This window comes from Dermacentor albipictus, unplaced genomic scaffold (genome assembly GCF_038994185.2).
Source record: "Dermacentor albipictus isolate Rhodes 1998 colony unplaced genomic scaffold, USDA_Dalb.pri_finalv2 scaffold_28, whole genome shotgun sequence".
Lineage (NCBI taxonomy): Eukaryota > Metazoa > Arthropoda > Arachnida > Ixodida > Ixodidae > Dermacentor > Dermacentor albipictus.
Window position 1 is genome coordinate 857645 of NW_027225582.1, and position 19036 is coordinate 876680.

The 19036-nt window shown below is 45.8% G+C and overlaps 1 protein-coding gene and 1 long non-coding RNA gene across 4 annotated transcripts in view; one reads left to right on the plus strand and one right to left on the minus strand.

Moving 5' to 3' along the window:
- LOC135913886 (uncharacterized) overlaps positions 1-19036 on the minus strand; it is an 86304-nt gene that overhangs the window by 19598 nt on the left and 47670 nt on the right. The window lies entirely within an intron of this gene.
- Positions 9424-17400, plus strand: LOC135913885 (uncharacterized). Its single transcript, XR_010568140.1, has 3 exons — positions 9424-11129; positions 14158-14348; positions 15992-17400. It is a non-coding gene; the product is annotated as an uncharacterized lncRNA (long non-coding RNA).

Below are 19036 nucleotides of genomic sequence, written 5' to 3' on the forward strand. Positions count from 1 at the left end.
AGGGAGAGAAATTGGACGGATGTTATCAATGTGAATTGGCTTATTCGGCTTTGGAATGAAGATCACTTTGGCTGCTTTCCATTGTTGGGGTATCTCTCCCACTTCGAGACAGTGGTTGTAATACTCGGTGAGTTTGCTTATGGATTGCTCATCGAGGTTCCGAAGCGTTTTATTAGTCACAGAGTCTGGGCCTGGTGCCGTGGTGGTTTGCACTTGGTTGAGGGCATGTCGAACCTCCGCTTCTGTGATGGGGCTGCAAAGCTCCTCATTGGGTTCAACAGCATAGTCCGGCATGGGTATTTGCGTAGGAGGGGGCATATGTTTGGAAGCCAGGTTGCTGAACATGGTCGGCAGGTCGGCTGCATGTTCATGCAGCAGTTTATTCATCTGGAGGTTGTTGTGCGTCCTAGACGTGGTGGGGTCGAGCAGGTGCCGGAGCAGTTGCCAGGTCTTTTTATTGCTGCTGAGAGTACCATGCGCTCCTTCGCAAACCTGAGTCCATTGCTGCGCCGCCAATTTCATAGCATATTGTTGGATCTGATAGTCTAATTTGGCGATTCGGATTCGGAGTTTACGATTGTAACGTGCTGTTAGCCATTTCCGAAGTAAAGCTTGCTTCGCTTCCCACATGTGTAGTAGCTTGGAGTCAATTGTGGCCAAGGGTGTGTCTAGCGGGAGAGTGGTGGTATGGGCCTCTACATCTGCTTGCAAGGCGTTCGCCCATTGCTCAATGTCGGTAATGGTTTCTTCGTTAGTGTTGCAGCGAGATTTTCTGAATTCCGTCCAATTCGTAAGCCTTAGTGGTTTCGTGGCTAATGGTCTGTGCTTAAAATCTACACGGAGTTCGAGGATGTAATGGTCGCTTCCCAAGTTGTTTTGGAGGTTTTGCCACGTCGCCTGAGTGATGCGGTGAGTAAGGGTGAGGTCGGGGGATGTATCCCTACTGACGCTATTTCCTAGACGGGTAGGAAGAGTGAAGTCATTGTAGATGGTGAAACCTTGATTTTGTATGTGCTGCCATAGAGCTCTTCCCTTAGGAGTGGATGCGGAGTGGCCCCACATTTGATGGGGGGCATTGAAGTCGCCCGTTACGACTAGTGGCTGTTTATTGGCGTTAGCTTTGGCCTGGGCAAGCATGTGCTCAAAGCGGTGTTGTCGAGCATTGGGAGGGCTATAAACATTCAACACGCATAGGGTGGGTTGGGTGTGGCGTTGAGGTAGAATTTTGATGAAATCGTGGGGGATTTCAGTACTGCTGAATGTGTCCCATTTAACAGAAAGATGTCGCCTTGCAAGTATGGCAGTGTTGGGCTTGTCTATGTGAGGGTCTTGAAACGTATTGTATCCAGGTAGCGTGACTTTCCCGTGTGTTTCCTGCAAGGCTATAATGTCAGGGAGCTCGTTAAGACTCTGTAGAAATAGTGTTAGAGATGCGCGCTTGTTGCGGAACCCTCTGCAGTTCCACTGCCAGATGACTAGACTACGGGCTGGCTTCATGATTATTGTCATTTTGAAGGACGGGAATTTGGGACGTCGCGGAGCGTCTTCCCCAGCTGTCGATTAGCTCTTGAAAACGGCAAAACTGTGCAGACGCCTCACAAATAAATGAATCAAGCTTGCTCTGTAGTCGATTTTCAAGGGCAACAAGTTTGTTATCCAGAACGTCCATGCGGTCAGTGAGGACAAATATGCCGTTTTCAATGGTGTTCTCGGTGTCTGTTATTTCGGCATTCTTCCTTTTTGCGGGTGGGGGCTGCGTGTGTGATGAAGGCAGCATTGGAGTTGCGGCTTCCGTCGTAGCAGTGGATGCAAGTGTGTCCATGCGTTCTGTCGGAGGACGTGTGAGTGTGGGCGAAAGCGTTTGTGGGAGTTGTTTGGAAGTAGCAACAGGAGTGTCAGTGATATCGATGGGGGGGTGGAGCATTGCTTTGAGCTGCTTGATTTCGTTTTTAAGCATTTCGTTCTGATTTAGTAAGTATTTGATGAGAGAGCTATCAGCATATTGTGAGGAGCTGCTATTGTGGGAGACTACTCCTGCCCAGCTCACCTTTTTATGGTTGATGGGCGGTGTCTCCTCGCTGCGTGGGGTCAGCGGAGGCCAAGCTTGCTTCGATGATGGGAGCTGCGCCGATGCGCCAGCGTTCTTGCGGCTGCTGCTCTGCGGCGTCTCTTGTCCAGTGCGTTGATTGGGGGCCTGTACAGCGTTCCTGGCCGGAAGTGGCAGTTTAGATTCTGGAGGTGCCGGGGGCGGTGTCCGTGGTTTGTAGCGAAGTTTGCACTCTGAGGAACCAGTCTCGTGTGTTCCGGTGCAGATGATGCAAGTGGGAGTACAGCTGTGGTCCTGAGGAGGATCTGGCATGCCGCATTTTGGGCAGAGACATATGGTCACATTGGGGCAGACGTCTTGGCGATGGCCAAGCTGCCGGCACTTAGTACACGCCTCCACTTTTTGTCGATATGGTCGGCAGCGGAGGTCTGTGCGGAGGTAGTCAATGTAGAAGGGGACCTTTGAGCCTTCGAAAGTGACCAGGATGGAGTCTGTAGAGCCCATTCTTCGAGCAGCTAGGATGTTGATTGCTGGATTGGACTCTCGAAGGGTCTCTCGAAGGGCCAACACGTTCCCCTCTACCAGGGAGGCCGGCAGCTTGATGATACCCCTACACGAATTTTTAGGGTCTGCCACGTGCGTGGAGACTTCGTAGCTCTTGCCCATGATGGCGAGGGTGGCGATCTTCAAATAACGATCAGCCCTGTCCATGCAGGGAGTGCTTATGATGATTGTGTTGTTAATCTCGTTGGCCCGGAGTCGATCTAGCGATGCTGCAGCCGTGGAGAGACCAGTGGACTTGATGACGATGTCGCGGAGAGAGACTGGATGTATGTTGGCGCAGTTGACTCCACCGTGTACACGAAGAATTATTTTGTACTCTGCGGCTGGAAGTGGTGGAGGACGAGGCAGAATGTGGCTTACTTGTGGTGGAGTTTTGAGGGTGCTGGGCGAGGCTGGCGAAGGCTTCTTGGCGTCGGAGTAAATAAATTTCTCGCGCCAATCGAGGATCTCTTCCGGAGTCATGTCGACGCTGTCGACGACGCCGTCCTGACTCATGGCTGCTGCAGCTGCTACCGCCGACGCACGCTGCCGGCGTTGCGCGGCAGGGGCGCGGGGGCTCGGATGTTTCGAATAAACGGCGATGAACCGAAGATGACAGGTCCGATTTCCGCTGAAGAGGTGTCGTTCGACAGCGGGTCACTTACAGCACCAGTGATCCAAAAATCACGAGAGTCGAGGCAAGAATTTGGACACAGCACACGAAAAAAGACGGAGCCGATGCATCATGCGACCACAGCGTTCGAAAGCTCCGAAGCGTCCCCATTAGAAATGGGTGCCGAAGGTTGAGTTAGATTAGGAGGTTAGTATGGCGAAGCACGTGGGGATTGATATTGCTTTATTCCAATAACAGTTTCATTAAGCATCGTACTTGAACTGCCTACTTTCCATGAAGGGCTTATAGAACTTGATTCGAAAGGAACCGTTTCCTTCCCGAGCAAACAGGTGAAGTTTCTTCCGGGCTAGTCGGACAGAAGAAGAATAATCTTTTCGTATTTGGAAAGGGAAGCCCTTAAGGTTGGAATTTTGCACTTTTTGCCGCGAGTGGCGACAATGATGCGAAAGCTTACACGCGCGTACGTTCTAAAGGGTCTCACGCACGAGGAAGTTCATATGTTGAGCAGTCGCCAGGTGCGCTGCAGTGCTATTCTCGATTAAGCCAGTCATGAAAATGATCTGACCGTTTCCTGTCAATTAGGAGAATGATGCAACGCAGCGCTGTGGTATGGTAGTTCACCGCAGGAGCTTCACTGAGGCTATTAAGGCCGCCGCTTTACCAACTAAGAACGACGTACACTCTAGCCACAGAGACGGGAGCAACGGCTGTCGTTGCTAAATCTCGGTACGGTATTCTTGGGTCAGCAGTGACCCAACACAGTGAAGATGTACCAGTTTATCTGTGTGCGCGAAGCTTCCGCGACGCATTGTGAAGAGGAGCGTACTGCCCAGCCACACAATTCATCGCTTGTAATCACTTTCTCAGTGAAGGCGCCTCTGTGCGCATGTACGCATATTTGAGTGTGTTGTGCGCTCTAATGTGCTTGCCGATTGCCTCTGCTGGAGCATACAGCGATCACAGACGGCTATCGTAACGACACAATAGAAATCAAATTTCGGCAGGTGAGGGCACTTGTGTGCAGCTATGAAATGAGGCTTCCAGCGGAGGAAGGTGTTGCAAATGTTTAGTGTGCAGTGCTTGTGATGAAGTAATGTCATCGCACTGGGTCTAGAAAAGCGAGTGATTGTCGACGCTGACCATGTTTGCGACAGTGCGGCTCCGATACATCACTGATGACAGAGGAGCCATCTCACACGACAGCTGCGATACGTTGTCGTTGGAGAACACTACGCACGCCTCAGCACCGTCGTCCACCACGGCACATCGACGCCTTGCAAGTAGCTACAGTAACGTGCTGATAATTATTTGCTGTGCTCTACGTCGCCACAATGCAGGCAATGAAACCGTGTTTTGGGGCCATCACATCCCGAGAAGATATATGCATAAGCCAGCGACAGTCGACGCTTTGTTTTTGATAGTGGTGCTGAGTACATCGCCGATGACAGTGCATTGTGCGTGTTTTATTTAGGCTGTCAGGATATGCCTCTCAACTCAGCACCGCGTCGCTGTTGCCGAAAAATAAGTTAGGCGTGGTCCAACCGTGGTGGGTGCGCGCACAATAGTTACGCGCCTCGTGCAGGACGTGACCTATGGTTTTGTTTGACAGGCGAACTCGTGCCAAACTCGTACATCGCGATACCCCCCCCCCCCCTCCCCGAGTTGAACTCGTGAACATGGCGGCGGCAGCAGCAGCCTGTGTCATTGCATCCAGCGGCTGCAAGCGTCAATATGACTGTCAGGACCCATTCACTGCATGACCGACGTAGTTTCAGCGTCAGTTTCACCTTTTAAAAACGTCAGTGCGCTGGCTGTGTGACCAGTTAGGCGAAGACTTTCGTCTGCGCAGACAGTGCGGTGGGCAAATTACGCTTTCTGAGCACAGATTGATGTGACCGGGCTGCGGAGCAAGAGTGCGTGCGATCGCTCCGGCTCGCTCCGGCTTCCAGAAATACATGTTGCTGAGTTTGTCGGTTCACATTGCTGACTAAGGAAGGACAGAAGGAGAGCAAGGGGAGGCTTCAAGCGCTGTGCGTCCACCGCGCCCTAGCGCCAAGCCAGGTCCGGCGGCGTCATTCGAGTACTGGGGCACCTGCAAGGACCTGGGGTTCAACCTAGACCAAGCAACCTGTGAATGCGAAGTGGTCACATAATGTAGGAAGACTCATAATGGAAGCTTGGCTGCATTCGGGTGCACAGGGTGCTAAAAGCAGTTGCCGCATTTACGCGGTACCGTGTCACTGCATGGGAAGAGAAGCGAAAGGAGTTACTTCGCCAACGCGGACCGCCTCGGCCGTACGAACGTCGACCTCTCCAGGCGGCAATTGCTTTGGCTCACGTACTGCGTGAACAAAAACGTAGACGTGTGGCTATTGAAGGAGATGACCGGCGACTTGTTCACTCTGTCGGAGCACGCCATCGCCGACTGGAGGGACTATGTCTATGTAGTCGTGAGGGACGAGCTGCTGGCGCGACCTCTACTCGGTGGTCCTGGAAAGGCAGTGCAAATTGACGAGTGCATTCTTCGCGGCAAGCAAAAGTACAAGCGAGGCTGCCTGATGATGGGCGTCATCGTTCCGCCGAGCCGTCACAATTGCGGCGCTGTTACAGATCGGGGACCATGGAGCCATGGATCTTCGGCATGCCTTTCTATCTAATGCTTGGTCACCATCCCACTCTGCCTTTTGACACCTTGCTACCTTCGGTGTCGCGATCTACCGTGGAATACGTCCATGAGGCCGCTGGTCGAGTTCGTATGGCTCGCCAGATTGCCTGTGATCGACTTACAGTGGCTCAGGCTACACAAAAGACTCGCTACGACAGTCGCCACCGGAACCTTCAGTTCTCTCCCGGAAATATCGTTCTGCTGTGGACTTCAAGTCACCATGTCGGCCTGTCCGAAACACTTCTGTCACGCTACACCGGGCCCTGCTGGGTATTGCGACGATTAGGTCAATTAAATTACGAAATCGCCCCTGTTGAAGACACGCCGTCCTCGTCCCAGCTACGAACTGATGTCGTCCACGTGTCCCATTTAAAACCGTACTGTTCAGCAAGTTCGCCATCATTCTAAGAAGCGTCGGAACGGCGCTCCAGCCCCCGGGGGTTATGTTACGCTGCATTTGGACAGAACTGTGCTCGCAAGAGGAAGACGAAGAGCAAAGGATAGAATGTCTTCAGGAGCTGCGGCCTTTGTACCAGCCTGAGCGATAACGACTAACTTTTCCCCGTCTAAATCGTTGTTAATATATTCGTGCATCGGGCTTCCTCTTCGTAACAATATTTAAGTATCCATCACGACATCGCGCTTTTTTGCTTGTTTCACATATACGTTTATGGCGCCGGTCTTGTTACTTTATGTCTGTCTAGCCCATATTGCATGTCACGCAGGTTACATAATCATCTCAGCTTCATGCGCATCATCAAAGCGGCCACGCGTCATTCGCCTCTCAAATGACCTCCCAGATTTCGACGTCGGCAAATCAGACAATCGAAAATTTCGCCAGCATCTAACCACGCACTTAAATAGGTAATATAGATCAGTAGCTTTTGTTGGTTAACTTTGTTATGTGTCTTCAATGTTCATTTACGTTGTTCAACGTGAAACAGCCATGCCCACTGCACATCAAGTTTTCTTTCTGTTTCCGTGTTAACTTTGTTCTCTTATAATTTTTTTTAACATGCATCTTCAGATAGCGCTGGGATCTTTTGTAGTGTTCTCACCTGAAATTTGTGAATTTCTGCCTTTATTTTGTCTGTATTTTTATTTATTTCTATAATCGCATACCGCAGTTTGTTCTAATTTTGTTCGCTTTTGTCTTGCGCTGTATTAGCCCCATTTACCGAATCCATCAAGCAGATGCACGTAAGGTATGCTTTGAATAAAACAAAATGACAGTCGTGATTCGCAAGCTATTTTCCTAAACTGTTCTTGCAGGTCGTGAAGCATAAATGCGATGATCCCTCTTGTCTTTCAGGTAATGCTTTTTGTCTGGTCGAAAATCTCTTTCTCGTAATGCATCGCGGGCGATTCCGTCTACACTCTAAGAAAAAAGAGAGTAAAAAGTGAGTCACGGCAGCTTGACTCTCTTTTTTCTTACGAAGACCCATTTTCGCGCGGGTAGAGTCACAAAACAAGAGTCAACATTTGTGTATGGGTCGTTTGACTCTTAATAGCACGCCAAGAGTCGTCGTGGAAGAACGCGACTCCTCTGATATTCGAGATGAGTCTGGCGAGAGAAAGATTAAAATGCAGGAGAATAAATACCAGATAAAGTTTTCTGTTTTAGGCATGCCCTTGGGTTCCTGTCCTGGTTGTAATGCGGTGTATCATTCTTTCATCCTTGTCATGTTCTGCAATTACATAGAACTCCAAATATCCATTTTCCTTGAACATGTTTGTTAATATCTCACACGCTTAAGTGATAGCTGGCTTCTATACTAACGAAGACCCGGATTTGTCACACTCGATTCTGACCATAAGTAAATCTTTAAAAAAACCATTGGCTACTAAAGAGAGCGCTGCAACGAGATAACAAGTTGAGTAGGCGCACTCAACAATGTCGATTTTAAATGTAATTGCGGTACGTAAAATTAAATTTTGAGGATTTAGGTTCCAAAATCAAGATCTTGTTATGAGGCGCACGGTAATGGAAAACTGCAGATTTATTTTCAGCAGCTCGGGTTACTTAATGCGCACGGAATGCACAGTATACGCGCGTTTTCGCATTCTGCCCCCAGTGGAATGCGACTGCTGCGGTTTGATTGGACCCGTGACCTCGAGCTCAGCAGCGCAACACCAAAGCCACTGGGCTACCGCAGTGCGTTGTGTTCCGCGACCAGAAACAAACACTAGCGTACGCAGCACTGCTTTTGTAGCAGTGCTGCGTAAATGTAGCAGTTTCCCCCCAATGCTGCATGAACCACTGCACGAAAAACTACAGGAACCAAGGTTCGTAATTTCATCGCCTGAATAAAGTGCAGTAAACAATGGCTTATTCCGTAAATTAGCAAGCACGGGGTCACGTGCGCACGTGCAAACATGAACAGATCTCAATCAATGACCGCGAACACTCGCTGTCACAGCATCGGCGTGATGAAGGGCGCGAACAGAGCGGACAGAACGCTTCTGCTGCCTCGTCCTTCAAAGCGTCTCCGAAACTTGAAATAGTGCTATAAAAGCGCCCTCCCCCTCTTCCCACCCCCTCCCCCCGCTTTGCACCCATCGGAAATTATCGCCAAGACAGAGCGAGAGCGGCGCCAGACCAGGCTAGAGCAACGGCCAGAGGAGGAGCGTGCTAAACCAGCGCCTCCTTTCCCCGGCTTGCACGCGTTTTATCACGTGACCCCCTATAGGTACTTGGGACACCCATCCAGCCACTATACATCTCGGCTCACCCTCGTACACTTCCTTTAACGTGCACAGCCAACGGCGCAGGATAGGATCTTATCGCACTTGACTTTATACATAAGCTCACGGCAACACCGACAGATATATTTCGGCGGTTGTGTCAACATAATTGCTATCGCAAAATTCGCAATAAATAGAAAATTTTACTAAGGACCAACCACGCTGCTTCTCCATGTCGTGATAGAGCGGTGAACTATAGTTCTAGAAGATGTGTTGCTAAATCTCCGCCAAATGACTACGCTCGCATTTGGTGACATCGGCACACAGTCGCAAGAACTTGTGGAGGAAATACCGGAGTTCTGGCAACTTCAGGTGCACTAGATCATTTAGTAACATGGGCGGCTTTGTAGTTCTACCTTACATCAGAGCAAACTGCACTCGACAGAAATCAAGGGCAGCCGCACCGTTATAGCTAAGCAAATTAAGGACAACTGCCCGCGTCTTCACACTTCGAGCACGCTCCGACAGCCCAACGATAGATATTTCAAATGCAACCACACTCGGACGAGCAAATTTTGCTTCTGCCAAGTGAACGTAGCGGGTATTTCAAGACGCGTGTTAAATTCATGGCTGTTTCATTCGTGAACATTACTTAAGTGACGTAAAATTATCAGTGAGCAAAACAGTGTTTATCTCAACGCGAGGAAACAAAACCGAAACTAGCGCAACTGTTTTGCTCAGTTGTGCACATATAAAATGATCCAAAGCCGAAGTCGTCAATAGCATGACGCCATTTTACACATGCGCTGCATCACGCCCGAGTACGTTGTTGTTGAGTGGTTCTGAAATCGCTGCGTTAGGGGCGACGGCAACTAGGCGCAGGGGCAAGTTATGGTGGGAACTTCTGTCCGTGCTGTGTGATTGCGACGAGGGCGACCGCCGCCAGCAGCAGCGTGTCGCCGATTTCGTCTTTGCCGACATCGAGCAAGTGCAGCTCGCCGGGGTAGTTCTGAACTTAGTGTCACACATTACTTCCCCCCTTTTCTTTGGCTTCTGGATTGGATTGGCGCGGCTCGCTACGTGCTTGCGCGCGCTTTTCCGAGCGCAGATTGGTGTGCGCCTGGTTGCTGCACTAGGCTGTTATGCGATCGCTTTTTCGAGCGCAGATTGATGTGAGCCTGGTTTGTGCACTAGGCTTTTGCACGATCGCCTGCTTTTTGCACTGGGCTTTCAAAAGGCGAAGTGAGCGTCGCTTACCATAGAATAAAGAACAACTTCCGCGCTTACTGCGGAAGTGCAGCGCCGCGGGCCTACCGTGTATGGAAGCGCGCAGCAATGCCGGGAAACATTCATACAAAAGCAAAGGGTCAGAAAAGTGCGCTTTATTTTCCATTACTATGTCACAGTGGGTAGCGCCGTGCGATCGCTTCAAATAAACGCAGAAACGAGTCCTTGCAGCGCATGTGCCCATTAATCGATGCCCACCATAGCCATATCAGGTGCGACTCGAGAAGCTGTGGAGTCACCCTGTAGCCGGCGGAGTCGAGGTAGCGCTTCACCTTCTGCCAGTAGCTTTCGATTTTCTGGGTGTGAGCGCCCGTGATTGGGTCTACAAAGTTCATGCTGTGGTTAACAGCCTCCCATTGCAAATTCAGTCTTGCTCCGTTAGCCCCCACCAAGTTCGGGATGCAGTTGTATGGGGCCCATTCATCACTGTGGATGGTGGTTCCCGGTTCAACGTTGGCTGCAATAATGGGGCCTAGCGTCGCCGCGTCTCGTCGGTCGACCTTGAATAGTCGGAGCTCCCCGGTGGTCACGCAGATCATGCCGAATACCCATGGTCCACGATCTGCAATGCCGCCGTAATTTTGGCGGCTCGGCGGAACGTTGTCGCCCGTCATCAGGCGGCCTCGATTGTATTTTCGCTTGCCGCGAAGGAGGCATTCATCAATTTGCACAATCCTCCCGGGGCCACCGAGTGGGGGTCGCGCCAGCAGCTCGTCCCGCACGACCTCACGAGCGTAGTTCCTCCAGTCGGCGATGACATGGTCCGACAGATTAAGCAAGTCGCCGGTCATCTCCTTCATGAGCCACGTGCCTATGTTTTTGCTCACGCAGTACATGAGCCAAATCACTTGCCGCCTGCAGTAAGCGACGCTCACTTCGCCTTCTGAAAGCCCAGTGCAAAAAGCAGGCGATCGTGCAAAAGCCTAGTGCAGAAACCAGGCTCACATCAATCTGCGCTCGAAAAAGCGATCGCATAACAGCCTAGTGCAGAAACCAGGCGCACACCAATCTGCGCTCGGAAAAGCGCGCGCAAGCACGTAGCGAGCCGCGCCAATCCAATCCAGAAGCCAAAGAAAAGGGGGGAAGTAATGTGTGACACTAAGTTCAGAACTACCGCTCGCCGGACCGTCACAAGCACCCGAAGTGCTGTGGTTTGCACTGCGTCTTTCATTGTGATATGGGAGATCGCAACGCACAGAGAGGACCAGATGCATACGAACGACTACCAGCGGGGGGTGACCTGTGCCATATTTCTCTTAACGTCTCAGGTAAGCATATCGGCTTTTGTTCCGAGTTTACAAACGGCGCGTGCTCGGCCCTTCAGGTATGGGTATACATTTTGCGCCACGTTTCTCTTGGCAGTTCACAGGTGTTTCTTAGACATGCGTGCGCGTATGTATGCGAAAATACTACTGGCAGACGGAAGCCTCAGGAGAGCATCTGAAATTATTGCAAAGCTGTACTGCCAGGAGAAACACCGTTCTTAACGACCCTGTCGCATCGAAAAATCCGTAGAATATCAAGTACTGCGTAACTTGAAGTAACTCGCACCAGTGTGACTTTCGCTGGCGAAGGCAGGTAGCCGAAAAGAGAGCTTGTGTATTCTGAAGATTTACTAGCGCTTTAGGTATATTACGGCGAGAAATAAAAGCGCTACAATGCTGTATGGCAGTGTCAGGCGATGTGGGAGCACAGATATTTTAAGAGCGGTAAAGCGGCTGCCTGCTCAAGCGAACAGACACAGCGCTTTAAAAGCGCTGAAACAGAACAAATTTTATGCGCATTTGGCTGTAAGTACAAAACACATTAGCTCACAATCTAAGCCTATATATAATGTATTACTTTTACGTAATCTTTATTTTCACGGTTGTAAATATTTAAAAGCATGAACTTGCTGCAACATTTATATAGTAAATCCCACTAGGCTTACAAAACCTGGCTGTGTTATGTGGTGAAATTGTAATATTGCTACTGGATTTTTTATATCGAGTCCGGTGTTTTGTGAAAAAAGGATCCTTTTATTTGTAATTTTATGTTAATGCGCATATTTGCCAAGCAGAAATGAGTTGATTGCAAAGTTCTACCTTCCAGTGAGCTGCATATGAACCCAAGTTAATCCTGTCTTGGCTATTGTAATGTGCACACAATTTTAAGTATATACAGCTGTCGTTGGCTTAGTCGCTGCAGCATATGTTGTAAAAGTAGAAGGCCATTTATTATTTTGCTGCTTCCATGCAGAAATACCTTTTTTTCTTGTACCAAGAAATGCTGACAGTATTGAAAGACGCGGGATCGAATCCCGGCCACGGCGGCCGCATTTCGATGGGGGCGAAATGCGAAAACACCCGTGTGCTTAGATTTAGGTGCACGTTAAAGAACCCCAGGTGGTCAAAATTTCCGGAGTCCTCCACTACGGCGTGCCTCATAATCAGAAAGTGGTTTTGGCACGTAAAACCCCAAATATTATTATTAGTATTGAAAGAAATGAAGTGTGGTGTATTTTTCTACTAACTTAATAAAGGAAATTTCGTCTGCGGTGTATCAGAGATAAGTTTACCTTTTTGTACTAAACAATGCGTTATGTCCTCGGCTACTGCTGTTGTCCTGTGTATTTTTTATAATTTTGATTTGTATTTTGTTTTAGGTATTCAAGAAATGGCAGCAGCCAGAAGTCGCCATCTTATCCAGCACGTTATGGATGAGACAAATTGTAGCAGGCACTTTTGCATATCTCATTAGCATATGGTGCTATCTGTTGTAATTTTTGTGTCCAGTTTCCTGTCTTTGTGCATTTTAGTATTATTGTGCAAAGGGTAATAGTTTTACATTGAGACAGGGTAATCGCCCAAAGGAGAGACATGGCTGGAGAAGACAACACACACAAGCCTCCTTTGTGCGTATCTCTATGTTGCGCAGTTACTCTGTCGTTATCTACCAAGAAGCTCAAATTCCTCATCAGCTACATTTACTAATTATCTGTTATTACAATTTCATTGACTTAGGATTGAAAGTACAGAGGTACACAGAAAGACAGAGACTTGACATGATGAAGAGCCGTAGAACAAGGAGCATCGCTGGAGCCAGTGTTTCGACAAAGAGGAGATTTTTCTCAAAACGTTGGCTCCAGTGAATTTTCTTGTTCTATCACTATTTGCGGTTAAAACAAAGCAGTATTTCTCTTGCTCAAGTATTATGCATTATGGAATAGAAATTAGCAGGGTGAAATATCAGGAATGTCAAAATTCTTGTATATTCCAACGCTAGAGCGAAAGCCAGAAAAGCAAGATGTAGAGAACCACATTGTTATTTTTCACTGCCCAGTTTGGCCAGCTTCATTCCGAGTTTGCACTTTGTTGCATTAACGACCACTGGAATTCGTTAATTGAATTAGCTTGGTGATTTACTTATGTTAAGAGATGTTGAACTTGTATTAATGCAGCTTACATAATGCATGTAAAGAAATTTACAATGACATCTTAAGGTGGCAGGCTTGCAGTTGACTAGCAGATCACTTGATGGTATGAGCTCGGGTTTCAACCGAGCTTCCATGCACAAATCGGTTGCACATTTTTTTTCATTGTTTGGATTTTCATAAACTTAAAGGGACACTAAAGTGAAAAATGATTTCTTCTGCATCAGTAAATTACCGTTATACAACACCAAAAACACCACTCTTACAACGATAAGACGTTTGGCAAGCCAGGAAAAGCGCAGAAACGAAATACAGGTGGTGATGCCTGAAGTTCCCGCACCTGGGGGCTGTGATGTCTTGGATTTTGATGGCATCTTCAAGGGCCTATTAATTATATATAGCGGTACAGATTGACTACATTGTGTTCTAAAGGAACCAAATAATAAACATGGCAAGTTTTGGGAACCTTTATTCAGCCAACACAGCCCAAATGTGAAAACATACTTTAGAATCCCTGACGTCACGCTGACGTACCGGCGCTGGGGTTTCGGCGCGAAATTCAAATACTGATACTTGGACCTTCATTTTCTCATCTAATAACCAAACTATTTTTTTGAAATGACTGCCTGCAGGGTTCTCAAACAATGCATCATTAGTCCAGACTGATTTATTGTTTCACTTTAGTAGCGTTTCTTTACCGTTTTAAAGTACCGTTACTTTACCGTTTAAAAGTACCGTTTCTTTTTTGTCGGGGTTCTAGTTGTGTAGTAGGACCTAACTGATTGCTTTTATTTGTATTGGTAGCCATGTTACACAGACAGCTAAATCTTTATTGTAAATCGTGACGTGATAGAACTAAGAACATTTGTGCAAATTTGTTGCAGGTACACTCTGGCGGCGCCTACCCCTGCGTCCTACTACCACCCTGTCCTGACTACATCCACTAGGGAGTTCGGAGCCATTGGCGGCTTCTGCCACTGCACCCTGCCACCACCATGTCCCGACCACGTCCACTAGGGAGTTGGCAGCCTTAGTGATGATGCTAAGCAGGCTGACAGCAGACAGAAATATTCAGGTAAATACCTGTAATTAAGCGGCGTCTTTTTGAGTGAAGAGGCTTGTAGCCACTCAGCAATGAAAGAAGTCACTTCGAAGCAGTTTAGACTCCCTTCTGTCTGTGCAGGGATGCTCAAGTCTATGCATTTTGTCTTAGCTTCCAAGAGGCTGTGTGCATTAGACGAAACGCGATGCAAATTTTCAAACTACAAGAGACCAATTGTAAAATTGTTTTCTTGCGTAACACAAAAACTACTTTGATAAAGGTTTACCAATTTAAAATCAATACAGTGTACTCTCATACATGGTATTTGGCATAAATTTACTAGGGCTGCCTTAATGGTAAGTAGGCCGATAAACGTACACCAAAACTGACTTCTTTTCCAAGTTCATCCTCCTCTTTCTGCTCTGCTGCATATTGTATCTTTCTGAAACCAGTTCTTGCACACAGCACAAGTCCTAAACACATGGATTACATAAATTTACAGCTTTTGCTGTAGGTCACTTTTGTGAAAATAAAGTTAATAAGCCATTTGGTCCATGTTTAATCGGCCATAATAAAGTGAGCAGCGGCTAATAAGCAGTTAAGTTTTTGTTGTAAGGCCTCTCTTCATTGTCGTTAAAATTTTGGCCCTCTTAATGAAGGATCCAATTTTTTGGCCATGCCATTTTATGATGCATAGTTTGGTGCGTTACACAAAATGGGACATAGTGTTTACGCCAGTAAAATTTTTTTTGCTTTATGTATTGCGTGAAATTGAGATTTGTTCTACATTGAAGGGCCCCCAGTTTTCAGAAAGAAATTCCAAGTGGTCATGTGCCAGGTTGGAACAGCTGGCATGGAATAGCCTACTGACACAAATGGGGAGGGTCGTGTACACTTGACTTTATTTATTTATTTATTTATTTATTACATACTGCAGACCCTTTTCAGGGTCCAAGCAGGACAGGCATATATTCTTAAAAACTCAAAAGATACAGAACACAATGAAAAGAAATATACATAAAAATAAGGAGACAAATATTGCAAACTATTAAGATGTCATAACATGGTTCCAATCGGATATTGTCCGCGGAAAAAAGGAATATTTAAAACAGTCAGTTTTCGCAAAATACGGTGTCAATGAGTGAATGTGATGATGTCGGGTATAACGTGTGGTTAGAGGGGATATGTACTGTGAAGGATCCAAAGCAAACTTATGGTTAAGTAAAGAATAAAGAAATTCAAGGCGATATTTTCCTCTTCGCGTTTCAAGTGTTTCAATATTGTTAGCCGCCATGAGGTCAGTGGGGGAGTCGGTGATTTTAAATTTGGAATAGATAAACCTAACAGCTTTTCTTTGAACCCTTTCTAATTTATCTATGTTAAGTTTAGTGAATGGGTCCCAAACAACCGAAGCATACTCGAGCTTTGGCCTGATGTAAGTGTTATACGTTAGAAGTTTTGGTTAGATACTATTATTCATCTAGAAAAGACAAAATGAAGGATTCCATCCTACAAGCAGCTGTTCACATTCATTTACGCTTTTGCACATTTATGTACCTTGAGTCTGGTGACTTGTGTCTGTTTTCATCATCTGCTATGTGCAGATGGTAAACTTCAGATTTGCCCTATGGTGCAGAATATTTTGGTACTTATATATCTAGATCTGTGTTTTTCAGGTTGCCTTGTAATTTTACCCTAGCCATGCCACATACTCGAGCTAGGCCTCTTGCGAACTACGTATAACCAGGCTCAACGCATCAGTGTCGAGTGAGTCCGCAGATCAAGGAAACCTGCTGTGCAACCAGCTCGCAACACTTGGTGACCCCTCTACGTGTTCCATCTATTTCACAGTTGTACTTCATCTTCCATCTATCCAAACAGCATCACCAGCTGTTTCTTATCTTATCGATCACTTATCGAACCATGGATGAATGTTGGGGTGGAGCGATTTGTACAGACATTCTATTTGTCTCTTCAAATTCTTTGCAAATATTTCTATTATTATAATTCATATGTTTCTTTAGTACCTAGTTTTTAATAGTTCCTTTCTCATAGAGTTCTCACCATCAACTCCTGCTATTATTATGTGTACCCGTCTTTATGCCCCGTTTCTCATAGTTCTTTTGTACTTGCGGATGTAATTGATAGGTTCTTAATTCTTGTTGTACAGAAGGCTAAAATGAAAACTTACGGTATTTTTTTTTTCCTTTGATAACCTAGAGCACTGCAATGTGTTCAAGAAATTTAACATAACACGGGCTCTAGTGCAGGATAAATTTAAGAGCAATATAGAGTACTTATTTCAAGCACCCGTTATTTTTGAAAAACTCAAGGATATAAGAGCACAAGAAAGAAAATATTAAACTAGAGAAACATGGGTTCCCCTCATAAGTCTGGTAATAATGTGATTTCCTTTCACTGCAAAGGTACTGGTACTCGCATACAAGGTTTGAGACATGAAAGCGATGATACCCTTGGCATTTCTCAGTCCTTATTTGCCACACTGACGAATGTCAAAGGCAGCATAGGTTTCATGCACACATTGGTTGTATTACACCTTTTGAGTATTGCATTTCTCAAACACACCGGTTTGCCACAGTGCTTTAAATAGCAGATGTATTTCCTAATTTTCAGAATTTCTTAGTGCAAGAGTAACGCTACAGATCATGGATAAATAATTTTACAGATGTCCATGGATGTATGCTTCTGATGATGTGCCATGTGGTCAGGGGATGAATGTCTTTATTTCGGATTTAAACATTGGCTTCCAGGTCTGGGTAAGTCTCCTACACTGAGTATTCTAGGTCAGAGCCCATTTACTAGAGGAAAGTAAATTAAACTAGTAATTGTAAACACCAAAAGATCTTGTTCGGGACAATAATGTGGCAATCAGCAAGGTTCTTTGTGCATTCATTTCCAAATTTGTGAGATTATATTGTGACTGGTTTCACTAACGCGAGCATAAATATTTGTTTGTTCTCACACTAGAGTTGGCTGCCCCCATTGCCACACAACCCCTTTACAGGCTAAAAATTTATTGTAATAATAGGCTGTTTTTTGGTTTTGCGCGCTCATTGTTAAGGGATCGAAATGGGGACATACAACAGAATGCAGAAAAATGACTAAGGAATACAAGCAGGGCGTGGGGCTTTTTAGGCAGATGCGTGCATGTGCTATTTATAGAACTCCCAAGGTATGCCTGACGGCATTTTCTAAGCCTTTTGTAGAAACACTAATACCCACTTATTAAGGGGAAATGCTTCTCGAAAGAACTTTTTTTATTATTTGTACTAGAGGTTTGAATATACTGCCATTCATAGGGAGTTTTATGTAGATTCGAATTGTCATTGGTTTTTGTATAGCTGGTGTTTTTTAGGTATTTCCTACGTAGTGGCAAAATATTTTTATGCGCACTTTCTTGTGTATAAAAGTTTGGCAAATAGTTTCATGCTGTATCTTATTTAGCTAGTTGTATACCGCGAATTGGTATACCCAAACATCTTGTACAATTACTAGAACTATGCAAAAATATTAGGCCACAATAAATAATTTTTACAGATTGCAATTTCAATTAGATATCGGTATTTTGCATATCTTGAAGAGTATGTATGCCAAATTTCACTTGTATAGGACGATAACTGCACAAGGTCAGTCTCATGCTATTGTGAGAAAAAATTATTGAGGTATTCTCAATAATTTTTTTTTCGGAGTACATGAGAGGTATGCAAGATTAGTAGGCAGGCCTGCCTGCCTGCCTACTAATCTTGCATGTCTCTCATGTACTCTGAAAAGAAATTATTGAGAATACTTGCCTGCCTGCCTACTAACCTTGCATACCTCTCATGTACTCTGAAAAAAAAATACTTGAGAATACTTCAATAATTTTTGCGGTATACAACTAGCTAAATAAGATACAGCATGAAACTATTTGCCAAACTCTTATAGACAAGAAAGTGTGCATAAAAATATTTTGCCACTATGTAGGACATAACTAAAAAACACCAGCTATACAAAAACCAATGACAATTCAAATCTACATAAACTTCCCTATGAATGGCAGTATACTGAAACCTCTAGTACAAATAAATAAAAAAAGTTGTTTCGAGAAGCATTTCTCCTTAATAAGTGGGTGTCAATGTTTCTACAAAAGGGTTAGAAAATGCCTTCAGGCATACCATAGGGAGTTCTATAAATAGCACATGCACGCATCTGCCTAAAAAGCCCCTGCTTGTATTCCTTAGTCATTTTTTTGCATTCTGTTGTATGTCACCGTTTGGATCCCTCAACACTGAGTGCGCAAAACCAAAAAACAGCCTATTAATACACTGAATTTCTAGCCTGTAAAAAGGTTGTGGGCCAATAGGGGCAGCCAACTCTAGTGTGAGAACAAACAAATATTTGCTCTCGCAATAGTGAAACGAGCCAAAATATAATCTCACAAATTTGGAAATGAATGCACAAAGAACCTTGCTGATTGTCACATTAGTGTCCCAAACGAAATATTTTGATGTTTATAATTCCTATTTTAATTCACTTTCCTCTTGTAAATGGGTTCTGACCTAGAGTACTCCGTGTAGGATACTAACCCAGACCTGGAAGCCAATGTTTAAATCTTGCATACTTCTAGTAGCTTTACATGCTGTTTGAATAGATATCGGCACTTTGCAATCTACAGGGAGCTGAGTTAGCTGCAGCACACTGCTTTTTGTGAAAATTTAATA